This window comes from Cryptomeria japonica, chromosome 8 (assembly GCF_030272615.1).
Source record: "Cryptomeria japonica chromosome 8, Sugi_1.0, whole genome shotgun sequence".
In the NCBI taxonomy this organism is placed as follows: domain Eukaryota; kingdom Viridiplantae; phylum Streptophyta; class Pinopsida; order Cupressales; family Cupressaceae; genus Cryptomeria; species Cryptomeria japonica.
In genome coordinates, this window is record NC_081412.1 from 477737961 (window position 1) to 477747122 (window position 9162).

Below are 9162 nucleotides of genomic sequence, written 5' to 3' on the forward strand. Positions count from 1 at the left end.
GGATGTTCCAATATATGGTAAGGCATTGAGAGAGGCATGCCTAAAGAAACCTGGCAGAAAGAAAAAGGATCCACAAACAGTTCATGTTATGGGTCAATTGGCTGATATTATGTTAGGAAAAATTGCTATTCCAAAGTATTCTGATCCAGGCAGTCCTGTTGTGAGTATAGTCATTAATGGCAGTCAAATAAAGAATGTTTTAGTTGATCTAGGGGCAGTCATTAATGTAATGACAAGGGAAGTAATGAAACATATAGAGATAGATAGTTTAAGGGCCACACCCACAGTTCTTCAACTTGTTGATGGCTCTATAGTAAGACCCGATGGTATGATAGAAGATATAGTGGTCATTCTAGATTCCTGGGAATACCATGTAGACTTTATGATTTTATCCCCAAAAGCAACATTGGGGGGATATCCAGTCATTTTGGGAAGACCGTGGCTTGCCATAGTTGATGCATATATTGGGTGTAGATCAGGAGACATGACTATTTCAGATGGTGGTTCCACAAAAATATTGGCCTTGTATTCCCCTGCACAACCTCAGCTTGAGCAGCAGCAGGCTGTTTGGCCTATTTTGGGAGAGGAATCTGAAGAAATTGACTCTATTAATCACCTTATGATAATTAATCAAGTGCCACTCATGCATTTATGTGATGAAGAATCAATCCTTTATAAGTTTATGACAAATGAATTAATAGAAGACCAAGAATTGCAGGAATTTGTTCCGAATATTGCAGGATTGGATTTTCCTACAGCCACTGATATCTTACATACCTTGTTGCTGCAGGAATTGTCATATTCTCATGTTTCTGATATAAATCAGATTGATCTTACTATCAAGATAGAGGTTGAATTGAATAAATATTTGAACATCAACAAGAATATAGAAAATACTCAGAAGGATACCCTAGTGGACTTGCTAAAACTCCATAGAAATGCCTTTGCATGGGATTACAAGGATATGAATGGAATTGATCCAGCAGTTTGTACTCATCGCATTTACATAAAGGATGAGTGTTGTCCCCTTAGAAAACCTCAAAGAATAGTCAATCCTGCCCTGAAGGAGATAGTTAAAGACGAATTGTAGAAATTGTTGAAAGCTGGATTTATCTATCCTATTTCTGACAGTCAATGGCTATCACCCTTGGTGATAGTTCCTAAATAGGGAGGCAAATGGAGAGTATGTGTTGATTATAGAGCCTTGAACTTAGCCACAAGGAAGGATCATTTTCCACTACCATTTGTAGATTAGGTATTGGATTCTCTTGCTAGTAAGAGATATTTTTCATTTTTGGATGGATTCAGTGGCTATAATCAGATACAAATAGCTCCTGAGGATTAGGAGAAAACAACATTTACTTGTCAATGGGGCACTTATGCATATTTTGTTCTTCCTTTTGGGTTGTGTAATGCTCCAACCACTTTTCAAAGGGCAGTCATCAGTATTTTTTCTGATATTTCTCAAGACATAATGGAAATTTACATGGATGACTTTACAACCTATGGTTCTGAATTTGATCAAGCATTAGATAATTTGAAGAAAGTTTTGCAGTGGTGTGAAGACTACAACTTGTCTCTAAACAGTGAAAAGTGTTTCATTATGATGGAAGAAGGAGTAGTCTTTGGTCATCATATATATGTACAAGGCATACAAGTGGATCCAGCAAAGATTGAGGTTATTCAGCAAATTAATGACCCTATGAAGCAGAAAGATGTGAGAAGTTTTCTTGGCCATGTTGGATACTATAGAAGGTTCATTAAAGATTTCAGCAAAATTGCAAGTCCCTTATATACACTGCTTACTAAAAATGCAGAATTTAAATGGACCTCGGCATGCAATGAAGCTTTTTTAAAGCTTAAGCATGCTTTGACTCAGGCACCAGTTCTTAAAGGACCTAATTGGTCTCTACCATTCCAAATCCATACTGATGCATCTGATTATGCTATAGGAGCAGTGTTAGGACAAAAAGTTGACAAGTTGGAAAATGCAATATATTATATCAGCAAGAATTTACAAGGACCTGAATTGAATTATACAGTTACTGAAAAAGAAATGCTAGTTGTCATATATGCCCTTAACAATTTTAGACACTATAGTATAGGGTATCCAATATTTGTGCATACAAATCATACTGCAATTAGATATCTTATGAATAAGACATCCATCACCGATAGACTTGCTCGCTGGTTATTGTTGATGTAGGAATTTGATATCACAGTTGTTGATAAGCCAAGGAAGTCTAATGTTGTTGCAGATTATCTTTCACGTCTTCAATTGTAGAAAGACTCTACAATGATAGATGACACTTTTCCAGATGAGCATTTGTTTCTCATACAGGCTCATACTCCTTGGTATGCTGATATTGCCAACTATTTAGTTGCAGCTAAGATGCCAATTTCTTTTTCTCCTAAAGAAAGAAGGTTTCTAGTTGAAAAAAGTTTTAACTTTTCATGGATTGTTGATTGTCTATTTTATACTGGACCTGATCAAGTTATGTGAAGATGTGTCAGAGAAGATGAAATATATGACATCTTGCATGCATGTCATGATGAACCATGTGGAGGTCATTTTGTTGTCAAAAGGACAGCACTGAAAATACTCAATATTGGTTATTATTGGCCTACACTACACAAGGATGCAGCTCAGTACGCAAGGAAGTGTGATAGGTGTCAGCGAATGGGTAGACCTACAAAATCTGATGAGATGCCACTATATCCTCAAATATCTGTTACACCATTTGACAAATGGGAATTAGATTTTGTTGGCCCCATTGATCCACCTTCTAATGGCAAATCTTATATCTCGATATGTACAGACTATGTGACAAAATGGGTAGAAGTTAGAGCTATGCAACATGCAAGAGATAATAAGGTAGCTGAGTTTCTCTATGAAGAAATATTTACAAGGTATGGAGTACCCAAGGAAATCATCTCAGATCAAGGACCTCAATTTACATCAACATTGATAAAAGCTTTGGTCAATGAATATAATATAAGACACAGGAAATCTACTCCATACCATCCACAGTCTAATGGCCAAGTAGAAGTTAACAACAGAGAGCTTGAGGCTATTCTTACAAAAACAGTGTCTATCCACAAGAAAGATTGGTCCAATCGACTTTCAGAGGCAATTTGGGCATATAGAACAACATGGAAAACACCAATTGGATTCACACCTTTTGAGATGGTTTATGGTAAAACAGCAATGATGCCTATTGAATTTGAGCATAAAACCTTAAGAACAGCTCTACAACTAAATATGACATTGTCTGAAGCACAGAAGGAATGCATTCAGCAGTTAAATGCTCTTGATGAATGGAGAAAGATAGTTGTTCAACAGACAGAGTTGATTCAAAACCAAAGAGCCAGATGGCATGATAAATATATCAGAGAAAAGAAATTCAAAGTTGGTGACTGGGCACTCTTGTATGATTCCAGATATAAGGATGCTATGGGCAAACTCCAAACAAGGTGGTTGGGTCCTTATGAGGTAGAAGAATTTTTTCACAATGGAGCAATTCAGTTGTCCACAATAGATCCTGTTCGATTTAAACTCTTAGTGAATGGACACCGACTACGACTTTATCACAAGCCAGCTACTAGAGAAGAGTTTCTACAACATTTTGCTCCTCAAAATGAAATACAAGTTCCTGCAGCAACTACCAATGATTCGGTAACAATTCATGAGCTTCCTATTGCACTTGAGCATGTTGATAAAGGTGATGTTCCTGCAGCCTCTGCAGTGAACTTATTTACCATATCATAATCAAATATTTCCATGAGAAATATTGTTCTCCATACATAAAATTTCATCCACTACATTTCATCCCACTTTCTTACCTATCACTTCATTTCATTTTGCCATCATTTTCGCCCAATTGCAGGTACATGTATATTGTACTTTATTTTAATTTTGCATTTATTAGTTCATTATGATTTTAATCCTATTTTAGTCCGCTTCAAACCCGAAATCTCTACAGCCTGTGTGGACACGTGCTAGGTTAAGTTGGGGGGGGGGGGGTACTTTATGGTCCTTTTTCCCAGTAAAATTTATTATCCCAAACTGATCTCCTAACTAACATTACTTATGATGATTATTATTTCACGCAAGTGACTAATAAGTTTTGCCACCAAATTTAAGATATGTAGATTTTAGCCTTTGTGAATCTGTCAAACATTTTGGTGAAGCTGCGGAAGTATCAGAGTAAAAGATGGGTGGTGATCTAATTCGCCATGAACCAACTGTCCATGAAGGGTTGCTGTAGGATGTTGTCTGTGTGCATTATTTTCAAAACCATGGCTGGCTGGATTATTTCTTGAAGATTAGGGATTTCAATGACGAAATAGTTGTGGAATTTATGCATTCTTTTGATGAAGGAGAAGCTACAGTTAAGGGGTTGAGGGTAATTGCTATAGAGCAGCGAATTGCAAAGGCCACAGGGTTGCTGCAGGAAGGAGAACTCTTTCCAGAATCGAAGGATGCAAGGAGTGCCAGGGCAGATTTCACAATTTCTACTGACAAACCCTTAATGGTGGATAGGCAAGGGACTAGAAGGATTTCTTTGCCAGCACATTGGCCTCAGGTAGCTCTATATATTATGAAATATATTACCTATGAAGGACGGTATTCAAATCTCCATTCATCTCACTTCAAGTTACTTAGTCATCTACGTCATGACTGGCGAGTTAATGTCCCAAATTTCTTGTATCATCTCATTTCTATAAGTGCTAAGGAGACTAAAATATATGGAAATCGCTTTGTTAGCCATCATGGACTGGTGAAGTTGCTGGTACAGCGATCCCTGAGAGATGTTTCACAGATGGAATGGGGCATGTTTGAAGATATTCTACAATTTAGGGTAGATGAAGCCCCTATTGAAAATAATCCGCCGGTTCAAGAAGAGATAGTTGCAGAAGGTCTTTCTTATGAAGATGAGGGTTTGCTGGTTGTTGAAGGAGCTGCAATTATTTTAGAAGAAAATATTGAAGCAGAGTCAAATGAAGGACAACCCTCTACCTCTCTTCAAGGAGGTTCACCTGTTTTGCAGAGGAAAGGAAAAGAATTGGAAAAAGAGGAGCCAGATGAAAAATTTGTTATCTAGCCGCAGGAAGTGCATATCCCTCCTGCAACCAAGAGGCGTCAAGAAAAAACAAAAACTCCTAATTTTGTTTCAAAAGTGTATGTGAGGAGAACAAGAAGGAGGACACAGAAGACTCAACCAGTGAGTAATCCAACATAGGTGATTGCAGTAGAAACTTCAAAAGAAGAAAACCCTACAGAGAAGGAAATTCAAGAAAACCTTGCAGAGAAGGAAATTCAAGAAAACCCTACAGAAGAGGAAATTCAAGAAAATCCTGTAGGAGAAGAAATCCAAGAAGAAATTGTAATGGATAAGCTTGCAAATCTGGCTTCAGTGGCATTGCAATGTGAGGATATTATTGATGATGTTCCACAAAAACCTGAAGAAAATGTGGGAAATATGCCAATCCAGAATGAGGAAGTTATTGAATAAATCCTACAGTCTAAGGTAAGACCCATAAGAACTTCATCCCTAACTAGCTTATCAATTGCTTTAACATTCTTTAGGCAATGGGAAATAAAGAAGGATAGGTTGCAAGGGATAATTAATAAGTAGCAAAAAGAGACTGAGAAGAAAGATAATAGAATTAAAGAATTGGAGACTAAGATAGAAGAGATTTATGGTATGGTTCTAGAGATAATGCAGTGTAGGGCTTCCCCAAGAATTTATGCAGTGCACTTGAAAGAACGATATCTAAATTTTAGATTAAACTGCATAGTAAGGGACCTTAATCCATCCTTGGAAACACCTAAGGAATTCTATCATGCTTATCAAACCTCCCCACATTCTGTAAGGAACTTGTTATGTGAATTATATTTACATAATTATGTTGTACCCCAGGATAGAGAATGGAATCCTTTGTTGTACATTGGGGATATCCATCTCAGAGCTCTAATGTCTTGGATACAAAATGAAATGATTATAGGACCACAAGCTAGGGAGTTTGAAAAATTGGAACTTGACTGTCCATTGCCATTGAGGAGGGAATCAGAAGCACCCAGGGTTATGTATTATGATTGGCAAAAGTTGCTAATAAGAGATGATGTTAGTAAGATAGTACTTCCAATGAAAGAGGAAGTCTATCAAGCGTATGAGCAATTAGTTCAGACCCACAGGACAACAGCACTAGAGGGATTAACTCAACGCTAGAATCATCTACTAGATCATTTAAAACTGGGAGAACCCTACTCATTACAGAATTTTCATGCAGCTATACAAAGAGCCTCCAAGTACATACAGCTAGGAAGGGAGAAATCCAATAATTGGTTACCATTAATCGTTTAGCCTCCTATCCTAATGTGGCAACTTTTGGCATGCCAACCAATAGAACAGAATTATGATGTAGATGTTGAAGAAACAGCTAGATGGTCCAGGTTGGAGAAAATGAAGGGATTTTATTGGAATTTGCTTTCCAAGGGAACCGGATAGGACACTGTTGGTGATTTCAGAGTTTCAGCAAAAATCAAAAATTTTCCTTTTGCTGCAGGAGCAACAAACCCTTAAAGTTGGGGGGCATGATAAGTCGGTGTATTGACATGTTTTTTATTAGGACTCTTAGGTTTTTGGTATCTTTTGGGTTGCATTGTGATAGTAAAATATTGTGAATTGACTATATGTAATCCATGTTTTAAAACTGAACTTAAGAAATCATGTTTGAATCTTGTTTGTTTATTCCTACAGCCATGCCAATTTATTCCTGCAGCCAAATGGTTTGTCCCTGTGATATGTGGATTATTTAGGATGATTTTATATTTGAGTGAATGAATGTATTAGTTAAGTAAGATACATATGCATGTTCTTGTATATTGTTTCTGTTTTAGTGCAAATAATAATTGATGTTGCGGTGGAGAATTCTCTTTCATGCCTAAGGACTGGAGAATCACGTTCAGATAGCTAGAAGTCAAATTGAAGGAGATTCAAGCGAGCACAATCTATGGCATAATCGGAGCAGTTGTACTTCACCATGGGAGTTTAACTTTGATGCATGTTTAATTTGGAAAATATCTCTTTGGCGTGCAAAGATTGTGGTTCGGTTTCAGATCCATAGTTCCTGTAGCCAAGCTCTTTGTTATCCCCTTCATCTGACAGCTATCTGCCTCTTCTTCTGGGCGTAACTGGAGTTGTCCATTGTAGTCTGTCTTTTCTTTATAATAAGCTCTTCTTTCTTTTCTAAGAGTTAGATGGAATGGAAAGGGATTGAGCAGAGTTTTTGTCAAGTATTCTAAATTTTTCTCTCTTTGAAAATGTAATCATCTTTCAGGAAGAAATGAATAAAAATATGTTATTCTGATCTATTAATAGTTCTTTGCTGAGAGTTTGATATCACTCATCCAAGGGGCCCCACTTGGTGAGTGATCCCATGTTTATGATTGTTGAAGTTAGTTTTTACTTAGTTGCAGTAGAAGTTCATGACTAGGTTGTTCCTGCAGCCACTGGAAATAGATCCTTTGACTGTTCCTGCAACCAAGGCAGAATAGTGTGATTTCTGTTATTTCCATTAGATCATTTCAGCAGAGTTTTGTAAAGCTTTCGTTTAGTCTTTATGATTTCCATTCCTACCTTTCTTACAGTAATTAAGAATAATCATTTAAGAAGCTTAGTGCATATATATTGCAGACCCATTTCAAGTTTTACGTTCCTGGATTGACAACTAAATGAACACCAGCCATGAGAATAGTAAACTCTACCATATGAATGTCCAAACTTCAGATTGAGATTTCAATTAGAGGTATTATTATTGTCATTATAGTTGGGGTAGACAAGAACCATATCATATAAGCTCATCAAAATAATAACAAAAACATAGATATACAACATCATTATGTATACATCCATCCTGCATCACAAACATATTAGGTCATAAGCATAATCATCATAAATCAATGCATCATCATAGATCATCATCATAAATATAGAAAATTCCATAATTAAATATCCATAATAGAGTCCATCAATAATGTACATCATAAATATCTCCGCCAAAATCATGACTCATCTCATATATATCAAAAAATAATATGTATAACCATCATACAATGAATAATCCTCGAAGGGTCATAAATGTCACAATGTCACATGATTCAAAGAGATAGCCAATGCTCTCCCTATCTCCTACACCTAGGTCTATCCAACCACTAGAAGTTCCTATTGGAGGTGGCCTAGGAGCCCTCATCCCTACTGACTCTCTCGAGGTCTGTGAATGAGTCTCCAAGTTTGTGTCCTCTCTACAAAGGAGGGAGCTCATTGATTGAGAGGTACTACATCCTGGTACAACCCCCAATAGTATTGTGCCTCTTGGAGAGTTCTCTCTTAATCTCTCCCCACATTCATGGCCTCTGTAAATAAGGTCATCATTTGTCGTGTCTCTATGGCTCGATGGGCCATGTCTCTCTCCCCTCGGAGGTGAGTAGCATCTGCCTCTCTCCTCATCAACCTTACCCTTAGTGCCTAGATCTCTTCATCCATCCTCTCTAGGTCCCACACCATCTCCCCTCCCCAGGCTACCTCTAGCATCTGTGAGGTGGTCTTCACCTCTATTTGATAACTATATCTCTTGGCTATGGCTGCCTCAAGATTTGTCCTTAGGTCATCCCCCTCTATCCTAAGCCTGTCCACCTCAGTCTATAGGTTATTTTCCCTAGCCTGTCCTTGTCTACTCTCCTCCTCTCCTCTACTAGCTCCACCTCCAAGCTCTATGCTTGAGCTCTCTCAATATCTCTCTCCAAAATGGCCTAGGAGACTTGTCCCTATCTATGTGCTCCTTGCACCTGTACACTTGATGGTTGTGGTTGTGGTTGTATTGGTGGTGGAGGTACCTATACCTATGGAGTCTATCCTACCTAATCCTATACTTGTGCCTATACTAGTACCTGTCCATTTCCTCTCCCTCCCCTCCACAGGACCCGTTGTCTAACCCTGGCTCCTCCAACTTCTCCCCCTCCCCTTCTGCATTCACCTCCCCACACACCACCTCATTGACTGAGGGTGTCATCTCATCTACCTCTAGCACACCTAGTATGGATAATTGCACTAGGTGGCGTGCCTCCCACCAAGATGCATATTCTCCTATACTTCTAGG